This window comes from Scyliorhinus torazame, chromosome 6 (genome assembly GCF_047496885.1).
Source record: "Scyliorhinus torazame isolate Kashiwa2021f chromosome 6, sScyTor2.1, whole genome shotgun sequence".
In the NCBI taxonomy this organism is placed as follows: domain Eukaryota; kingdom Metazoa; phylum Chordata; class Chondrichthyes; order Carcharhiniformes; family Scyliorhinidae; genus Scyliorhinus; species Scyliorhinus torazame.
In genome coordinates, this window is record NC_092712.1 from 291,451,976 (window position 1) to 291,472,193 (window position 20,218).

Consider the following 20,218-nt stretch of genomic DNA (forward strand, 5'->3'; position numbering starts at 1 on the left):
CACGCGCCAAGTGTTTCCGGCAGTTTCTCTTTTTATTTCAGACTTCCAGAATCTGCAGTATTGATATTATAGAATTGTTCAAAGTGGCAGCTCTTTGATGTAACTTCGCTGGTACTGCTTTGCAACTTTATCATCTGCCCATTTAAATTGTTGGTCTTGTTCTAGAGGGCAGCCTTGAGGAAAACAAGTTGTTGTCTGAAGTCACGCTCAGCAAAACGTCAAATGAAAAGGGAATTAATGATAGCAAAATTCAGTGGGGTTTATTTTATCTCTGGGTGAAGTTATAAAACAAGTGATATTGGCTAAGCCTCAACAACATTGTAGTCAGAGAGTACCAAATACCCTGGGCTGGATTCTCTGCTCCCAGACGACAAAATCGCTTTCGGTGATGGGGCGGAGAATCCGTGTTGACACCAATATTGGGGCAGCGCCGACTTACAGATTCTCCGCCCCCTGAAAAACGGCACTCTAGGAGTACGCCGCGCCACGTATCCACGGCCTCAGGCCATTGGCTGAGGCCCACCCCGCAATGCTCCGTCCCCAACCGAGTTCCCGACGGCGTGGGACACGTGTGGTCTCACCCGTCATGATAGCGTGGCGGCTGTGGACTGAAACCGGCGCTGCCGCAGCCATGGGAGGGGCAATCCGCGGGCAGGGGGGCTAGATTCAGGGCTGGGGTCACTGTGGGTGGGCGGTCCAGGGCGCGCGAGTGACCAAAGTGGGGGGGGGGGGGGACGGACGGACACTACTTTTGCGGTCTGGGTCCACGGGGGAGTCCGCCATGAAGCACGGTGCAGCTGCTGCAGGCCGCCGCCGTGCGCATGCGGCTGCACGGCCAAGGACCCGGAAATGCTCAGGGCCATATTGGCAGCTAGAGCTGCGTGCTCCATGCTGCCTCCCTGCTAGCCCCCAGCAAAACGGGGAATCGGTGGCCATTTTGCGCCAGTTTTCCTAGCGTAAAACACCACCGTTTTCACGTCGGCGTGGGGATTTAGTCTCCCAATCTAGCCCCCCCGTGTGTGATGAAGTGCTTCCTGACATAATCCAGAAGGACGTCTTGTTCCAATTTTAATATTCTGCCCTCTTGTTCAAGACTTGCCACCAGGGGGAACGATTTCAATCTACCCTATGAACACCTTTTATTATCTTACATTCCTCAATTTTCGAAATTCAGATGATACAGGACTAATATGTGCAATCTGGCCTTATAACTTGCCTACCCAAAATTTTTCATATAATTTGACATAATTTGCTTTCAACAGTTTTAATTGGATGTCAACTGCTCTCAATTGCAATCACTTTGCCAACATTTTATGTCAATTATTGTTCCCCCACCCACCTTCCCCTTCTTGTCCCCAAACCTCTTCCCTGCCTCCACCCCAACCTTCCATTCAACCGTCCCCCTTTTCCCCTTGCCTCAACCCCTTCCCCAATACTCCTACCCCTTCCCCCATACCTCTCCACCCCTTCTCCCTCTCCCTTTCCCCACACCTCGCCTGGGAGTGTGGTAAGGCAAGGTCAGGGCCCAGCCAGAGAGCAAAAGGTGAATTCAGTGAAGCCCCAGGGCCTAAAGGCTGGAGGGAGGGAGTGAGAAGATTGGGGGTGGGGGATTGGGGGGGGGGGGGGGGTAGAAGGGAGGGTGCCGCTGAAGAGAGTCGAGAGTTTGGAGTGAAGGGGAGGGGAGGAGAACTGAATGTAGGTGGTGGTGGTGGGAGTGAGGGGGAAAGAGTATGTAGGCTGAAGGAGCGGGGTGAGGGATTAGTTTGGGGTGTGTGTTTAGACCCGGAAACTTGGGGAGTGGATGGGTGGAAAGTCTTGACCCCAAGACTAAAATGAATTAAGAACTGATGGGGAGCAAGAAGTGCTCTCAAGAATGCACTGTAAATATGATATGTACTCTGGGATGACACAGGCTGCAACTGGATGCAGCTTTGACCAAAAGATACTCCAGACCTTGAAGTTAGTTCAATCTGACTTATTGAACCAGTAGCACAGTTGGCACAGTTCTCTATGAGTTCGACTCTCTGCTAACCTAAGTGTGGTTTACTCTGTCTGACTGGACCAGACTAGCTCTTAGCCACGTGCTGGAGGTGTGATACTGTACATATTTCATCAGTAAAAGAAGCGGAGTGTGAATGCCTTATGCCTTTTAGTGAGATACCACCCCGGAGTGTCCTGCCTGCTCATTGGTCATGTCCTGTTCTGTGTGTTCATTAGCTGCCTGTCTGTATATCATTATCCACACGTTTGCATATCATGACAGTTTCCTTGTTTTTTTCAAAGCACGTTACTGGGGATAGCTTTGAGCGTCAAATTTCATATCAAATTCATTCCAAATTAAAACCATTTATGTCAAATTATGTCAGCTCCTTATGCACAGCGGACACCTTCCCCTCCCCTATTTCGTCCCTCGACAGCACCTTGTCTTGCAGCCCATGGGGCGGCAGCCCAGGCAAGGATGGCACTTCTCTCCTTACAAAGTCTCATAAATATTGCTTTTTAATGCTAGCCCACTCTACAGTTGTATTGACACCAAAACTATCAATGTTTGCCATCATTACTTTGTGAACCTGACAGTAACTCTTGTCCCCAAAGGAGCAAAGCTGACAGCTGTGTGCGTGTGGAAACTGTCAATCACAGACTAGTAAGGGAAATGAGTAAATCTTATAGCTCAAGGATCTGAGGGGTATAAAACAGCTGATTGGTTTCTTTCCAGCAATTAACACGTGCTGCTTCCTGTGTCTGAGTCAGCAGGTGTGTATCCAAGTGAGTGTTACAACAGTTATCGTTTTCACTCCCTCTGTCTGACCGCTCTTTAGCTTCCAGCCAGGGAGTCTCTTTTCTGGGGGGCTTCCTGAAACGTGTCTCTTTTCTGGGGGTCTCTGTTTTTAGGGGGTCTCGGGGAGGGAGGGGGGCAGATCTTGCATTGTTGGTGAGAGGGCAGGGAGAGTGGTCCTCAGATGGATTTCCTTAAGAAATTACTCACTTGGCCCACCGTGAGGTCCACCACATCAGGACTACGCTTGTCCATACAGACAGTAATTTCCGCTCACATGATTGCAGGCCCAGAGGACTGAAGACTCATGTGGGCCCGGATAATATGGTGCCCAGCCTGCTAAGTGGCATGCGGGCGTGAACCTCAATCCCAATGTCAATGGGGTTCCAGAACATTGGAAATAGGCACCAATCCCGTTTTCTCCCCGACACTGGATTCTCCAGCCTCACCGGAAGCTCCGCGACCAGCAGCGTGCGGTGGTGAATTTCACTCATTGGGTTTAGCTTTAGTAAGATGATGTAGTGAATGGGAGGAGCCAGAGTTTGAAGCAGTCTGGTGTTGAGTTTCAGTTTAGATTGGGGGTGTAAACAGACCAGCATTTTTTTGCCAAATGCTGGGACGTTAAACAGTATTGTGACACAGGCAAGAATCTGCAAACTGATTCCTGAAGGATTTTTCTCTTTTACTTCGATTCTTTTAAAATGAACTCTATTTGCACAGCTGGTACCCCTGTGTCTGCTAACTGTATTTAAATGTAGATTTTTACCCGAGATGGGCTTTGCTTGAGTGGAGATAAAGATAGGAGTTAGATTGTTAAGTATTGTTTACTGGGTAATTGTAAGCTATTTTCTTGCATGATGTTAAAGTTATTTTAATTCTGTGTCAGTAATAAAGTTTGTTTCAATATACCAAATCCCTTTGGTGCGTGGAATCACTCTTGAAGCAAAGTATCGTTTCCTCAAAGTCTTGCAAATCAAAAATAATTGTGGTTTCTGTCCAGTATCCTAGGAACTGTTGGGGTCTCGACCAGGATCGTAATAAATCGTTCATATGCAGTGTTTTTATCAAGCAGGATAAGTAGTCAATCATACTGAAGTAGTCCCACAGATAGCAAATCAGAAATTTAAAATGACTAAATCCCTGCACTTTTACTTTAGCAAAATACATTTTATGGAATACATATGGGATTGAGGTAGAAGAAAAAAATCATAACAAACTTAAAACAATTATTTTAAAATATTGTTACACAAAGTATTGTTTATTATCATTGAAAAATTTGATATTCAAATTGGATTACTCTTTTAGGCCCAGTGAGTCTGTTTAACAGTAATTATGAACCTTGTGTTTTTAGTGCACTATTAAAAAGTTATATCTCATTTAACGGGGTTTAACTTTTCAAGAGTTTTACAGCAGGACCAAAGGTCCAAGAATGGAAATTTTTGCAGTTCGGTAAATTCTAATTAATCGCATTCTGAGGAACATAGCAGTGTGCCTCTGGAGAAGTGCCAACAGCAATCCAAATTATTGGGCCAGATCTTCCCCTCTCCAATCGTCAGCAACCAGGTGTACAACCGAAGACACACATCAGGATCAGATGGAAGTCCTTTTTTGTTCCAGCACTTTGTTTTTATTTGAAAATGTTATGCCTTGTTGAACGGGTTGCAAGTGGGTATTAGTGGTGCAGATGGTGTGGTGACTCATTGGCATCATTACAATTGAAAAATCAATGCCAAAGTTCAATGTCATTACCACTGTCAAACAGGTATCGGTACATGAAGTTTCTGTCAGTGCTTCCCTGCTCCTCCAGAGACACATGCCATTACTTTGCAACTCACCTTGAAATCCAGGCCAAAGAAAGCAAAATATAATTTGCCTTAAACATCTGACTATGGAAAGGCACTAGAAAATTACAGTGCCCTTCATTTATTTTAATCAAAGTTTTATCCAAATATCTAACCTTCAGCAAAAGGTCCACATAGTTCTTGTAATAAAAACAAAAAATGCTGGATAAACTCAGCAGGTCTGACAGCATCTATGGAGAGAGAAACAGAGTTAGCATTGAGCCAATAAGAGTCATTTGGACTCAAAACGTTAACTGTTTCTCTCAGCACAGATGCTGTCAGACCTGCTGAGTTTATCCAGCATTTTCAGTTTTTATTTTAGATTTCCAGCAACTGCAGTAGTTTGCTTTTATTTGAGTGTGTAGTTCTTAATACCCTGAGCGTGCAAGTAACATCTTTTTGATTGGCTCAAATGACCAATACTTATTAAATCAGTCAGACCGGTTTGGCAAAATATCCCACTGACTACATGCGAGAAATAATTGCCAGTGTACAGGTAGAAAAAGCTACCTATCAACAAGTGGAAACCATTAATCAATAAAATGACTGAACTATTCTCCAAGTATTATGACAGGCCATTTTAGTTCTACACAATGAGCAATAATCTGATCATGGCATCACACATGTGACATGAGCTGATAATGTTGCGAGGTAGGAAACAAAGAGCCAAGGTAAAGGGAACATTATCTGATTGGCAGGTTATGACAAGTGTTATTCCCCAGAGATCTTTGCCACAGCCTCAAACCTTTCTAAAACCAAAAACATGAATGACTTGGATAAAGGAATAGTGAAATGTCTTGCCAAATCCGCAGATGGCACTAAATTAGAAGGATTACAAATAGCACAGTTGGCAGCAGGAAATGGACAAAACCTGTGACACATGGGAGTTCAATATGGGGAACTGAGAGGTTGTCCGCTTCTTAAATTAGAGAAAGACAAATTGGGAGAGATTAGACAGTGTGGAGAGATTAGAAGCTATGGAGAAAACACGGACGGCATGGTGACACAGTGGTTAGCACTGCTGCCTCACTGCACCAGGGACCCGGGTTCGATTCCAGCCTTGGGTAACTGTGTGTGGAGTTTGCATGTTCTCCCCGCGTCTGCGTGGGTTTCATCCAGTTGCTCCGGTTTCCTCCCAAAGTCCAAAGATGTGTAGGTTAGGTGGATTGGCCGTGTTAAAATTGCCCCTTATAGTGTCCAGGGATGTGCGTGTTAGGTTATGGGGGTTATGGGAATGGGGTGAGGGGAGGAGTGGGCCGAGGTAGGGTGCTCTTTGGAGAGTCCGCGCAGACTCAATGGGTCGAATAGCCTCCTTCTGCACTGTAGGGATTCTTTTTTTTTTAAATATTTTTATTCGCCTCCTTTTTCACATTTTCATCCAAATTTACACCCACCAACAATCAACGGCAACAAATACAATGTCAATCCCCTGGCCAACAATTCCACCCTCCCACCAACCCCCAAACCTCAACATTTTAAATACAAAGATCAAAGAATAGGAATCAGGAATCCACCATCCACCCATACATAGTCACCAACAACATACATAGTCCAACCTTCCCAACACCCTCCTAATGTTCGACGTCATCCAATTCTTGAAAGTACATAATAAACAAAGCCCATGAATTGTAGAACCCTTCCATCTTTCCCCTCTACTCAAACTTCACCTTCTCGAGTGTTTAAAAACTCCAGCAGATCCTCCCGCCACGCCAGGGGACAGGGTGGAGAAACTAACCTCCACCCCAACAGGTTCCGCCTTCGGGCGTTCAGCGAGGCGAAGGCTAAAACATCTGCCTCCGCACCCGCTTCCAACCCCGGCTGAACTGATACCCAGAATATGGCCTCCAGAGGACCTGGCTCAAGCTTCACATCTACCACCTTCGAAATTACCCCAAACACCTCCCTCCAATACCCCTCCAGCTTTGGACAGGACCAAAACATATGAACGTGGTTTGTGCCCCCCCCCCTGTAACATTCACAATCTCCTCAAAAGAGTCGACTCATCCTCGCCTTTGTGAGCTGCGCCCTATACACCACCTTCAGCTGTATCAGCCCAACCTCGCGCACGCAGTTGAGGCATTCACCCTCGGGAACATCTCACATCACAACCCCTCCTCCATGCCCTCTCCCAACTCTTCCTCCCATTTTGTCTTAATCCCCTCTAGCGGTGCCTCCTCTTCTCCCAGAATCACCCCATAAATCGACGACACAACCCCCTTCTCCATACCCAGCTCCTTCAATCCCGCAAACCGGCTGACTAGAAACAAATCCTGTAATGCCCTGACTCCCTTCTCCTTCCATCTCCGAAAACTCCCATCCCACTTCCCCTGGCAGGGATCCTACGATTCTAAAGGTGCCAGGTACACAAATCACTAATTGTTAACGCATTGATATAAATTTTAAAAATATAACGGAATGCTGCCCTTTATTTCAAGGTGTTTGGAATACAAAAAAGTGAGGAAGTGATGATTTAGCTGTTCAAAACCTTGGTCATCAACCCACCTGGAATACTGCATTCAGTTTTGGTAAACAGATCTCAGGAGAGATGTTTTGGCTTTCGATGGGCTGCAGCACAGGTTCGACAAGATGACACCAGAGACTTAAAGGGTTATCTTATGAGGTTAAATGAATATGGCTTGTGTTCCCTTGAAGAAAGCAGATCTAATTGAGGTGTTTAAAATGACAAAGGGATTCGATAGGCTAGGCGCAGACAAAAGACTGATGGTGGAACCCTGGATATGGAAGCCTAACCTTTAAAATAAAACTAGGCGGTTCAGGAATGAAATCAGAACGCAGTTTTCACTCAAACGCTAGTCCCTTATCCAAAATCCTGTGGATGCTGGATCAGTTGAAATTTTCAAGTCTGAGATTGATAAATATTTTTGTTCAGTAAGGTTAGCAAAGGATTTGGGGTAAATAAAGTTGAGATACTAATCAGCCATGAGCTAATTGAATGGAGAACAGTCTCTGGGGACTGAATTTGAGTTACTCCTGTTCTGGAATGGGAATCAAACCTAAAACCTTTAATCTGCAATACTCTATGTACTAGTAAGTCGCCATAGTCCCAGATGACCATAGGCTGCTCTCCCCTTTGAGGGGGACAGCTGACTGGTGGTGATTTAACCTGAGGATCACCACACCTCAGACGAGGGAAAGGCTGAGAAGGCGAGGCCTTCATAAATTCATAACATTATAGGAGCAGAATTAGGCCATTTGGTCCATCGAGTCTGCTCTGCCATTTGATCATTGCGGATCTCCTCCTGGTCTAAACTCCACCGTCCTCCCCGTCCTCCATAACCCTTCAACCCATTACCAATTAAAAATTTGTCGAACGCCTCCTTATATTTACTCATTGTAAATTACTCATGAATAACCTCAACCGGTACAGGAAGGTACTAATTATTAAGCCTATTTGCATATTAAGCATTTGAGGAAATGGCTTGCTACTGTTTATATCAGCCCAGTTAGTCACTGAGCATTGTAGATTTTAATTGTTTCACACATCACAAACAGTTTTTAAAAAAATAAAATGTTGAGTGGCCTATTCCATTCCTTACCGATGTTTACAGCTTAACTTCTGGGATCTTAAGAAAGAAAATGTTTCCCACATTTGTTACGTTAGAAGTGTAACAAGAGATTCAATCTTCAACATTCCTGAATTTTTACCATTGGACTGGGCTCCCTTCTTTTACCACATTCTTTTAGGTTTCAATCACATGACTTACTTGAATGCTCTTGCTAACAGTTGGCAAACACATCTACCCATGTGATGCACTGCCTGTCCACATCATTCGGAAAGCAAAAAGACATCACCCAACTGGATGATGCCGCGGCGTCTGTCAGCAGCCTACCCCGCCCCCAATTTGTTTTTGTATCTGGCAAAGATAGATGTTCAAAGAAAATGGAACCAAAAAAATCCTTTTTTTCAATGGCTTGGTGATTTTTTTTTGTCCACAGTTGTACCCAGCGTGTCCAAGAGATTGACCATCTGGAGACTCAGGCCAATCCTGGGAGAATTGGCAACCCCACACCCCTTAAAACCGGTCACCTTTTGGTGGTCTAACCTCATGGCTCTTTCAGCCTAACGTGCCGTTTCACTTCGTAATGATGCCTGTGCCAAATGCCTTGGGAAGTTATATTAAACTTTAAGGCGCTAGACAAATGCACATGTTGTTGAAGTCTGATAGGAGGCACCCAACTCGGTAAGGAGTTCATGCTCCGTAGTATCTCATATGTATACCATATTACACATATAGATGTACGCTTTATATATTATGTATACACTTCAGATTATTTCGTACATTAAAAATAAACAAGTGACATCAATCGCAAACCCGGTGTGGCAGCCTTTCGGGACCTGACACTGGAAATCATTATTTTCCATTTTCTTTTCGGCTGCTACCCTTTACCTGTGCTGTTTTTTTTTTGGGGGGGGGGGGGGGTGAGGAAAATAATCTAATTTACCACATCTACAACCAACCCCACCAGACACACACACTTTAAACAAGCGAAAGTTGGACATCCGGGTGCAAATCAAGAAAGAATACGAGAGTGGAGGAACATTTTTAAGAGAAAACACGGCACAGTCAACAAATACTTGCAGAGTTGATGGATTAGCACCTGGACCCGCGCTCGTTCCCCTCCGGCTTCCCGCAGTTGTCTCGCCAGAAGTGACTGAGCTTTCCCTCAGAACCAGCCTCAGCCCCGCTAACACAGGCTGCCGATCAGTTTCGTTTCCTCAGTATTGCGACACAAGTGCTCACGCCCCCTTTACCAGACAGAAGCCAATGGCAGCAGCAGCTCTTGGCAAGATCGAAACCGAACCACATGTGTTTTTGTTGTTGGGGGGGAGGGGGGATAGTGCAGGAGCACGAGGTGAGCCAGAGGTTATTCATGAAGGCCCCATCGCCTTCTCAACGTCGCCTGAGGTGTGGTCCTCAGGTTAAATCACCACCAGTCAGCTCTCCCTCCCGCCCCCCCTCCCCACTCCTCAAAGGGGAAAGCGGCCAATCTTGGATCTAGGATGCCTCCCTTTGGGTGCGATTCTTCCAAGAGGTTTCTTAAGTGTGGTGCAAACGGGAACTGCCGCGATCATTCCGGCGTTCAACCTGGCGAGACCGTCACCGCGATACTACGTTAATTTGTCCACTTAAGGAGGCCCCATGGGCCGCAAATGAAGGGTTGCCAGCCGATTCGCCGGGACTGCGCTCGCCAGCAGCCCCCCCCCCCCCGCCCGCTAACAAGGGAGAGCATCACTTAACTGCACTAGCACAGCCAACCCAACTCAGCTTGCAGCCGTGACACCGAGACGGCCAGCCTCATGATTCGCGGATGCAGACTTAGGAAGGCTCTTAGAAGTGGTCGGAGCCGTTCCGGGTGCGGCGATGACCAGCTAGGTCGCATGTTTCGGCACCTCCCGTTTGAACGGACTTGTGGGCTCTTATTGGGAGCCCCAATGGCAATCTTTGACAGCTAAACCCATTGTGCGGTGAAACAGAAGGGAATCCCCCCGGATGTACATGGAGAAAGGAGATAATAGTGGCCGGATTGCAGAGGATCCTCTGGAGCAGCAGCAAGGAAGGGAAGCACGAAGCAAGATGGCGGCGGACGGAGGCCGTCTGGTATGGGGCCCGGAACAGCAAGAGTTCCTTCGGAGATGTGTTGAGGAGCTAAAGAAGGAGGTGCTGGCCCCGATGCTGCAGGCGATTGAGGGGCTAAAGGAGGCGCAGAAGACCCAAGAATTGGAGCTTCGTGGCGTGAAGGCAAAGGCTGCCGAAAATGAGGACGAAATACAGGGCCTGGTGGTGAAGACAGAGACACACGAGGCACTGCATAAGAGGTGTATGGAAAGGTATGAAGCCCTGGAAAATAGCTCGAGGAGGAAGAACCTAAGAGTTTTGGGTCTTCCCGAAGGTGCAGAGGGAGCGGACGTCGGGGCATATGTGAGCACGATGCTTCATTCCTTAATGGGACCGGAGGCCCCGACGGGCCCCTTGGAAGTGGAGGGAGCATATCGAGTCCTTGCGAGAAGACCGAAGGCGGGAGAAATACCTCGAGCTATAGTGGTGAGGTTTCACCGCTATAAAGACAGGGAGATGGTCCTGAGATGGGCGAAAAAGACACGGAGCTGCAGGTGGGAGAACGCGGTGATCCGCGTGTACCAGGATTGGAGTGCGGAGGTGGTGAGAAGGAGGGCGAGTTTCAATCGGGCCAAGGCGGTGCTCCATAGAAAGAAAGTTAAATTTGGTATGCTGCAGCCGGCGAGACTGTGGGTCACACACCAAGGGAAACACCATTACTTTGAGACGGCAGAAGAGGCGTGGACATTCATTGAAGAGGAGAAGCTGGACTAGACTGGAGAGAGAAAGAGCTTTTGTAATAAAGTAGTGGTGTGATTGCATGGGACTGGGAATCGGAAGGGGGGGGAAAATGTTTCTCTTTCCCCTCGATGGGGGGGGGGGTATGGTGAACTGTGGGTGCCGGTGGGGAAGGAGAGGGGGAAGGAGAGAGAGCTGCGCCATTAGGGGCGGGGCCGAGTGGGAAGCGCGGGCTTTGCTCCCGCGCTATGGTAATTGTGGCGGGAAAAGGGTGCGCAGGAAGGAGGGGGCCTTACACAAGGGAGGCTGAGGATAAACGGGGGAAGCCGAGATCAGCCAGATTTTGCTGACTTCTGGAAGCAACATGGGGGAGCAATCACGCTAGAGGGGGATCTAGCGTGGGGGGGGGGGGTAACTGGGTTGCTGCTGTTAAGGGGAAGGGGGAGCTGCTACGGGATGGGATGGTCGGGACGGGAGGACACCGTTGGGGGGGACAAGTGGGTGCGTGGGAACCGGGTGAGGAGCTGGTCTAAAAAAGGGGATGGCTAGTCGACGAGGGGGGGGTGGTAAAGAGCCCCCCAACCCGGTTGGTCACGTGGAACGTGAGAGGGCTGAATGGGCCGATTAAGAGGGCAAGGGTACTTGCGCACCTAAAGAAATTAAAGGCAGATGTGGTCATGCTGCAGGAGACGCATCTGAAACTGGCGGATCAGGTCAGATTACGAAAAGGATGGGTGGGACAGGTATTTCACTCGGGTTTGGATCGAAAAATAGAGGGGTGGCAATATTAGTGGGGAAACGGGTATTGTTTGAGGCGTGGACCATAGTGGCGGACAGTGGGGGTAGATACGTGATGGTGAGTGGCAGATTGCAAGGTGAGGCGGTGGTTCTGGTGAACGTATATGCCCCGAACTGGGATGATGCCAACTTCATGAAGTGTATGCTGGGGCGTATCCCGGACCTGGAGGCGGGAAAGTTGGTAATGGGGGGAGACCTCAACACGGTGCTGGACCGCCCAGGTCTAGGACCGGGAGGAGGCCGGCAGCGGCCAAGGTGCTTAAGGACTTCATGGAGCAGATGGGAGGAGTGGACCCCTGGAGAGTTACTAGGCCTAGGAGTAAAGAGTTCTCCTTCTTCTCCCATGTCCACAATGTGTATTCTCGGATAGACTTCTTTGTCCTGGGAAGGGCGCTGATCCCGAAGGTGGCCGGGACGGAGTACTCTGCTATAGCCATTTCGGACCATGCCCCACATTGGGTAGATCTGGAAGTAGGAGAGGAAAAGGAACAGCTCCCACTGTGGAGATTAGATATGGGATTGTTGGCAGACGAGGGTGTGTGTGTAAGGGTAAGGAGATGTGGATGCCAAGCTTTTGACCAAGGTGATGGCGACGTGGATGGAGGATTGTGTCCGGGGGGTGGTTCACGAGGATCAAACGGGGTTTGTTAAGGGGAGACAATTGAACACTAACATACGGAGGCTGCTGGGTGTGATGATGATGCCCCCGCCGGAGGGGGAGGCGGAGATAGTGGTGGCGATGGATGCAGAGAACGCATTTGATAGAGTGGAGTGGGATTACCTGTGGGAAGTGTTGAGGAGATTTGGATTTGGAGAGGGGTTTATTGGATGGGTTCAGCTTCTATACAGGGCCCCGGTGGTAAGTGTGATTACAAACAGGCAGAGATCTGACCACTTCCGTCTATACAGAGGGACAAGACAGGGATGTCCTCTGTCCCCGTTACTGTTTGCGTTGGCAATTGAGCCACTGGCCATAGCGCTGAGGGGCTCTAGGAAGTGGAGGGGAGTACTTAGGGGAGGAGAAGAGCACCGGGTGTCACTATACGCGGATGATTTGTTGTATGTCGCGGACCCAGTGGAGGGGATGCCCGAGATAATTAATGCAGACACTCAGGGAGTTTGGGGAATTTTCAGGATATAAATTGAATATGGGGAAGAGTGAGCTGTTTGTGATGTACCCTGGGGAACAGGGCAGGGGAATAGATGATTTGCCGTTGAGGAGAGTAACAAGGGATTTTCGGTACCTAGGGATCCAGATGGCCAGGAACTGGGAAACCTTGCATAAGCTTAATTTAGTAAGATTGGTGGAGCAGATGGAAGAGGACTTTAAGAGATGGGACATGGTGCCCCTGTCACTGGCAGGTAGGGTGCAGGCGGTTAAAATGGTGGTCCTTCCGCGGTTTCTTTTTGTGTTCCAGTGCCTCCCTGTGATGATTACAAAGGCCTTTTTCAAGAAAGTGGATAAGAGCATTATGAGTTTTGTGTGGGCTGGGAAGACCCCAAGAGTGAAGAGGGGGTTCCTGCAGCGCAGTAGGGATAGGGGGGGGGACTGGCACTGCCGAGTTTAAGTGACTATTATTGGGCCGCCAACATATCAATGGTATGCAAGTGGATGGGGCAAGGGGAGGGAGCGGCGTGGAAAAGACTAGAGATGGCGTCCTGTAGGGGAACCAGCCTAAAAGCATTAGCGACGGCGCCTTTACCGTTCTCCCCGAAGAAATACACCACAAGTCCAGTGGTGGTGGCAATGCTGAAAATTTGGGGGCAGTGGAGACGGCATAAGGGAGTGACGGGTGCCCCGGTGAGGTCCCCGATAAGGAACAACCACAGGTTCGTCCCGGGGAAGATAGATGGGGGATTTAAAGCTTGGCAGAGAGCAGGGATTGTGAAATTGAAGGATTTGTTCCTAGGCGGGACGTTTGCGAGTCTGGGAGCACTGACAGAAAAATATGGGTTGCCACCGGGGAATGCATTTCGATATATGCAACTGAGGGCTTTTGCGAGGCAACAGGTGAGTGAATTTCCGCGGCTCCCGGCGCAAGAGATTCAGGACAGAGTGATTTCGGGGGCATGGGTGGGGGATGGTAGGGTGTCAGATATATACAGAGAAATGAGAGACGAGGGGGAGACGATGGTGGAGGAGCTGAAGGGAAAATGGGAAGAGGAGCTAGGGGAAGAAATTGAGGAGGGGCTGTGGGCAGATGCCTTAAGTAGGGTAAACTCTTCGTCCTCATGCGCCAGGCTCAGCCTGATACAATTCAAGGTTCTACATAGGGCGCACATGACTGGAGCAAGGTTAAGTAGATTTTTTGGAGTGGAGGATAGGTGCAGGAGATGCGCGGGAAGCCCAGCGAACCACACCCACATGTTTTGGTCATGCCCGGTACTGCATGGGTTCTGGGTGGGGGTGGCGAATGTGCTTTCAAGGGTGGTGGGGGTCCGGGTCGAGCCAGGCTGGGGGTTGGCGATATTTGGGGTTGCGGACGAGCCGGGAGTGCAGGAGGCGAGAGAGGCTGATGTTTTAGCCTTTGCGTCCCTAGTAGCCCGGCGAAGTATATTACTTCTGTGGAAAGAAGCTAAACCCCCAGGCGTGGAGGCCTGGATAAACGACATGGCGGGGTTTATAAAATTGGAGCGGATAAAATATGCGCTAAGAGGTTCGGCTCAAGGGTTCACCAGGCGGTGGCAACCGTTCCTCGACTATCTCGCAGAACGATAAGGGAAATGGGAAAGGTAGCAGCAGCAACCCAGGGGGGAGGGGAGGAGGGGAGGGCCCATCCGGGCCCGCAGGGGTTTTGTACAGGTGTTTATATATGAGTTATTTATATTGGTTTTTGTGACTTTATTGTTTTGGATATTGGCTAGTTTTTATTTTTGTTGCTGGCAGTTGCCGTTTAGTTAATATATTATTTATTCTTTAAAAAAAACGGTCATCATCATTATTTATGTTGTTTTAAAGTTGCAAAAGGGGAAAATTTTGTACTGTCTTTGTTTGACCGAAAAATTTGAATAAAATATATATATTTTTTAAAAAGTGGTCGGAGCCAGGAGGGATGTCCTGTTCCCATGGGGCTCTCACAGGGCAGCCAGTTCCACCTGGGATGAAGTAGCAGTGGTCAGCTCGGGCAGCGCAACCAGGAGGACCTGCACCCAGTACCTTAAGAAGGTCAATGTACTACTGGGACGCATGGGTGAGCTGGCACGCCCCCCCCCACGAGTCGGCATCTGGCACCGTTCATGCTGGCCTCTCCCCAAACCCCTCCCTGAAACACTGCCCCCCCCCCCTACTGAACCACACGTGCAGCTAATGATGCCCTCTCTGTGTCTCCGCAAGAGAAGCTGTCCCACAATTGTTGGGAGAGGGCCCAGACTGGCGGCGGGGTGCCGGACATTAGAATCCTCACAACCTTCGAGTAACGGGTCTGGAGGTTACCGGAGTGGCTGAGAACAAAGCGGTGACCAATGCAGAGGTCACACAGGTGAGGATCCTCTGGGCCCCCCCCAGATCGAGTGCCGTGAGTTATTATTGCCATACTGAATGACCAATCCCTCCCACTGACCACATTTCCATTCTCTGAAAGGACCTCTAGCCTACAGCGCCAGCCCATCTGGGGTTGCCCTCCACCCTGCTTCCCATGAGGTTGCCTCGGAGAAGAGCGCTATGGATTCTACCATTGACATGTCACAGATGTCATCCCCACCCTCCACCAGTACAGAGACACACACCTCAGTGGGGAAAGTTTGTTCTGGTGAGCACCACACAGTTGCTGATGCACATCATGTGGAGGCAGTAATGCCCAGGCAAGACAGCAGTCGGAGGTCTGCTGGATCCCAGGACCCAGCTGGGTCCCAGTCAGATACTGAGCCTCTGGAACAGGTTTAGCCGGAGCTGTTGCAGACATTTTAGATGCTGAGATGTCAGCGACACTCCAACAGGTCTATAGCCAATAGGAAGAGTCCCAGAGGTTACAGGCACAGGAGATGTCACCGGCAATGTGGGGCACAGAGGCCAAAATTGCTAGGGTGGCAACGGCGTCAGCAACAAGGCGTGGCGCCATGGCTGAGGGCCTTGAAAGACTCTGATTCAGTGGGGTACATGACCCAGTACCAGGCGGACCTTGATGAGGTGCTGCCCTACACGTCCCGGTCGCAGATGGGGATAGCCGAGGCACTGCGGTGCTTGTCCAAGTCACAGGTGGGCATTGCCGAGGCACTGTTGAGCATTTCCCAATCACTGAGGAGCATCGCAGAGGGTGTTGACATCATGGTACAGACGTTGGGGAGCCACCAGTGCTGGCAGAGCCAGATGACGCAGGGGCAGCTAGGCCCAGTCCAGCTGCCCCTCCATCTTGAGGTGAACCCCAGGGTCCTGTGGGTGGAGGGAGCGCTGGGTGCAAACCCGGGCCCATCCCATGGAGTGGGGATGGTGGCCACCAGCTGCCCAGAGTTCCACCCCTCTGGCAACGCCGCGTCTCACAGTCAGCACCCGGAACAAGGTGGTTCAGCTGCGCACGTGCCGCCGTCAAGTGTGCCGGGTCCTTCCGCTCCCAGAGAACACCCGCAAGGAGCATTGAAGGTCACAGGATCTGGTAAGCAGCTGGCTGCCTCCACCTCTGATGTGCATCCTGGGGACACACCTAGATGCAGCGGTTGAGCAAGGAAGGCTAAGAACATCGAGGATCACTGAGTGCACTGGGGGAAGGGGAAAGGATTAACAAAGAGTCATCAGGACTCAAAACATGAGGTCTTTTCTCTCCTTGCAGATGCTGCCAGACCTGCTGAGTTTTTCCAGCATTTTCTCTTGGTTTCAGATTCCAGTGTCAATATTTTCGCTTCTGTGAGAGAAAAATTCAACACACTCGTTAAGACAGAATAACAAGCTTTATTTTCGAAAACAACTGCTTGCAGTAAGGGCTGAAACTTGAAGTCAGAGGGCAGTCAACAAAACTGCTCAGTCTGTCACAAGTTCCGCGCTTTGCGGAGAATTAGCTTAATATTTATACATTAACTTTATCAAGATTACGTGACAACAGTATGGTCAGGAGTTTGATCGGAAATACAAACGGAAGCAAAGACCAGACCATGTTTGGTCATATCACTCATACCATTATTTAGTCCTCGGAGGGAACATTGAAAGGTCAGAATAGACTTGTTTCTTCCTGAATTATCTTTGTTTTAAATTCCTACGGCCCTGGGTTATGACGAGTTAGTTTTATCAGGAGTTGCTGAGGTCCGGTGTTTTGGAATGGCTCGACCTTCGCTGATCTTTTCAGACTTCAAGTTATGCAGAGTTGGCCTACGGCCATACTAGTCTGAAAATGGTTAGGGCAGCATTCTTCACCTGGGCCTGGAGAGCTGGAATGAGTAGTTTCAGTCTTTCTTGTATAGTATCAAACCTTTTGACCAGTCTTCCCATTGACCAATTTTCCCATCATGCCATTACTTAATTCGTACCATATCACACCAGCATCCGCAGTAATTTGCTCTTATCCAGTGAGGGAAGGTTCTTGGTGTCATGTGAGAGTACCTTTAAGAAATGGGTGTTTATAAATGGGTGTGTATATAAGTATCTGTAGTGAGAGTACCTTTAAGAAATGTGTGTTTATAAATGGATGTGTATATAAATATCTGTAGTGAGAGTACCTTTAAGAAATGGGTGTTTACTACTGCAGTGATGTCAGAGTATGGGTGGAGCTGGGCTGTCTGTCAGCTTTTTACTTTTGTTTTCGGCTGTTTGCTGCAGGATGTGTTTTAGTTTCATTTTCAGTGTTGGAGTTGAAGCCAGACCAAGCAGGTGTACTGCTGTTCTCTCTGCCATCAAAAGACTATCTCTTGATCATTTGGTGAATTCAGAATTATAAATGTTTTCAGTAGTGACTTTAACCTGATGTGCTTCTGGTAAAAGGTGTTTTAAGTCGTATGGATGTTAAAAGGAAAGCTTAAAGGATTAATTAGTGTTGTAGTCTTTGGGGGTTGTATTTGAATTGATGGTTGATAAGATGTTCACTATATGTTTTAAAAAGGTTAACTTGAGTTCATAGAATAAACATTGTTTTGTTTTTAAAATACTTTTCCATTTCTGCTGTATCACACCTGTAGAGTGGGCCGTGTGCTCCCCATACCACAATCTATTAAAAGTTGTGGGTCAGGTGAACTCCATGGTACACTTTGGGATTCTCTAAACCCTGGTCCATAACAAATTGGGGGCTCGAGGGGGATAAAAGTCTATCTATTGGATTGGCTTAGTGAACTTAAAGACAGTGAGGGGCGAGCATATTGTGGTTGCTTTTCAGGTGCGCAATTCCAATTTAGGTAAGGGAGTGTGTTGTGGACAATGGCTCTTTCAGAGGCTCTGAAGTTTTTGGGGGTGGAGACGGTCACATGCAGTACCTTACGGACAGAGACTAAAAGCAGACTGTTAGAATTGGCAAAAACATTGCAGTTAACATTACCTGACAAAATGCGAAAAGATGATGTAATTATGGTGGTGGCTAAGCATTTAAACTTGCCTGAGATACAGTTTGACTCATTGGAAATGGCAAAAATTCAGTTGCAAATTAAACAAATGGAACATGAGAAAGAATTAAAGCAGCTTGAATACGAAAGAGATAGAGAGGAAAAAGAAAGAGAAAGGGAGATACAGATCAGGGAAAAAGAGAGAGAGAGAGAGAGTTTGAACTTCAGAAAATGGCCATGAAACATGACAGTCAGTTAAAATTATCAGGCATAAAGGGAAACGTACAGTTGGATGATAGTGATAAGGATAGTGAGAAAGAACGTCAAAGTCGAAGGCTTGGTGGGGAGCTATTTAAATATGTCCAAGCATTGCCAAGGTTTGACGAGAAGGAGGTGGAAGCCTTTTTAATTTCATTTGAGAAGGTAGCTAAACAAACAAAATGGCAACAGGACACGTGGGTATTACTGATTCAAACAAAGCTGGTAGGTAGGGCGAGTGAAGTTTTTGCATCACTACCGGAGGAGGTATCTCAGTCGTATCAGGAGGTGAAAAATCCATCTTAGGTGCATATGAACTAGTGCCTGAAGCCTACAGACAAAGGTTTAGAAATTTAAGGAAAGAATTTGGTCAAATATACATGGAGTTTGAAAGGATCAAACAGAGTAATTTTGATCGGTGGATAAGGGCTTTGAAAATATACCAAACGTATGAAGCTCGCAGAGAAATTATACTTTTGGAGGAGTTTAAAAATTCAATTGCTGATGTAGTTAGAACTCGTGGAAGAACAGCGGGTTAAAACTGCGAGATTAGCAACAGAAATGGCAGATGATTATGAATTAGTTCATAAATCAAAGCTTGGTTTCCGATATCAGTTTCAGCCTGTGAGGGATAGAAACTGAGGACATGAGAAATACTCAAATGGTAAAGGTAAAGGTGATCTGATAGGAGATAATACCTCAGACTAAAAAAGAAATCCAGGAGGGTGGAAGAAACTTGAAAAATTTCAAATGTTTTCACTGTAATAAACTAGGCCATGTAAAGTCACAATGTTGGTGATTGAAGAAAAGCACTGGGAAGGCTGATGTGGTAAAACAGGATAAGACAGTGGGGTTTGTTAAAGTGGTAAAGGAAAGCCCAAGTGAAGCGAAGGAGGTGCAAAAGATTGTACAGCCTGAACAAGAGGTGATTGATAAGAAGGTGCCAGATGTCTTTAAAGAATTTACTTGTGTGGGTAAAGTTTATTCATGTGTATCAGGAGGAGCAGGTAATAAAGTCACAATTTTAAGAGATAAGGGAGCTAGTCAATCTTTAATGGTAAGAGATGAAGAGTTATGTAGTTTGGGAAAAATGTTGCCAGAAAACGTGGTAATATGTGGAATTCAGGGTGAGAGGAGGAGTGTTCCATTATATAAGGTAAGGTTGGAAAGGTCAGTGAAGAGTGAAGTGGTAGTCGGAGTAATAGAGAAACTATCTTGTCCAGGAATACGGTTTATCTTGGGTAATGTTATAGCTGGATCGCAGGTGGGAGTGATGCCTACTGTAGTTGATAAGCCAGTGGAAAATCAGACAACTGCAGTATTGAAAGACGAATATCCCGGGATTTTTCCGGATTGTGTAGTAACAAGGTCACAAAGTCACAGGTTAAGACAAGAGGAGAAATCAAAGAGTGAAGACGAAGTTGAAGTGCAATTATCAGAAACAATTTTTGATCAGATGGTTGAAAAGGAGCAAGAACAGGTGGAGGATGAGGCGGATATTTTTAGTTCAGGAAAATTGGCGGAGTTACAACAGAAAGATGTAGATCTAAAACAGATGTATCAGAAAGCATATACGGAGGAGGAATCTGAGTGTATACCAGAGTGTTATTACCGTAAAAGTGATGTCTTGATGAGAAAATGGAGACCTTTACATATGCAGGCGGATGAAAAGTGGGCAGAAGTTCATCAGGTAGTATTGCTGGTAGGATATAGAAAGGAGGTGTTGCGAGTTGCACATGAGGTACCAGTGGGAGGTCATTTGGGAATAAGGA

General features: G+C 47.6%; 1 protein-coding gene across 2 annotated transcripts in view; it reads right to left on the bottom strand.

The window, feature by feature from the left end:
- The window catches only part of LOC140425499 (NFX1-type zinc finger-containing protein 1-like), a 91,890-nt gene extending 82,558 nt beyond the window's left edge, over positions 1-9,332 (bottom strand). Inside the window, exon 1 of one of the 2 annotated variants that reach the window (XM_072509831.1) lies at positions 9,238-9,332. The gene's annotated coding sequence lies outside the window, so the exon portion shown is untranslated. Of the gene's footprint in view, positions 1-9,214 lie in introns of both variants that reach the window. The other variant, XM_072509832.1, reaches the window with a different exon arrangement.
- Between the last annotated feature and the right edge of the window lie 10,886 nt (positions 9,333-20,218).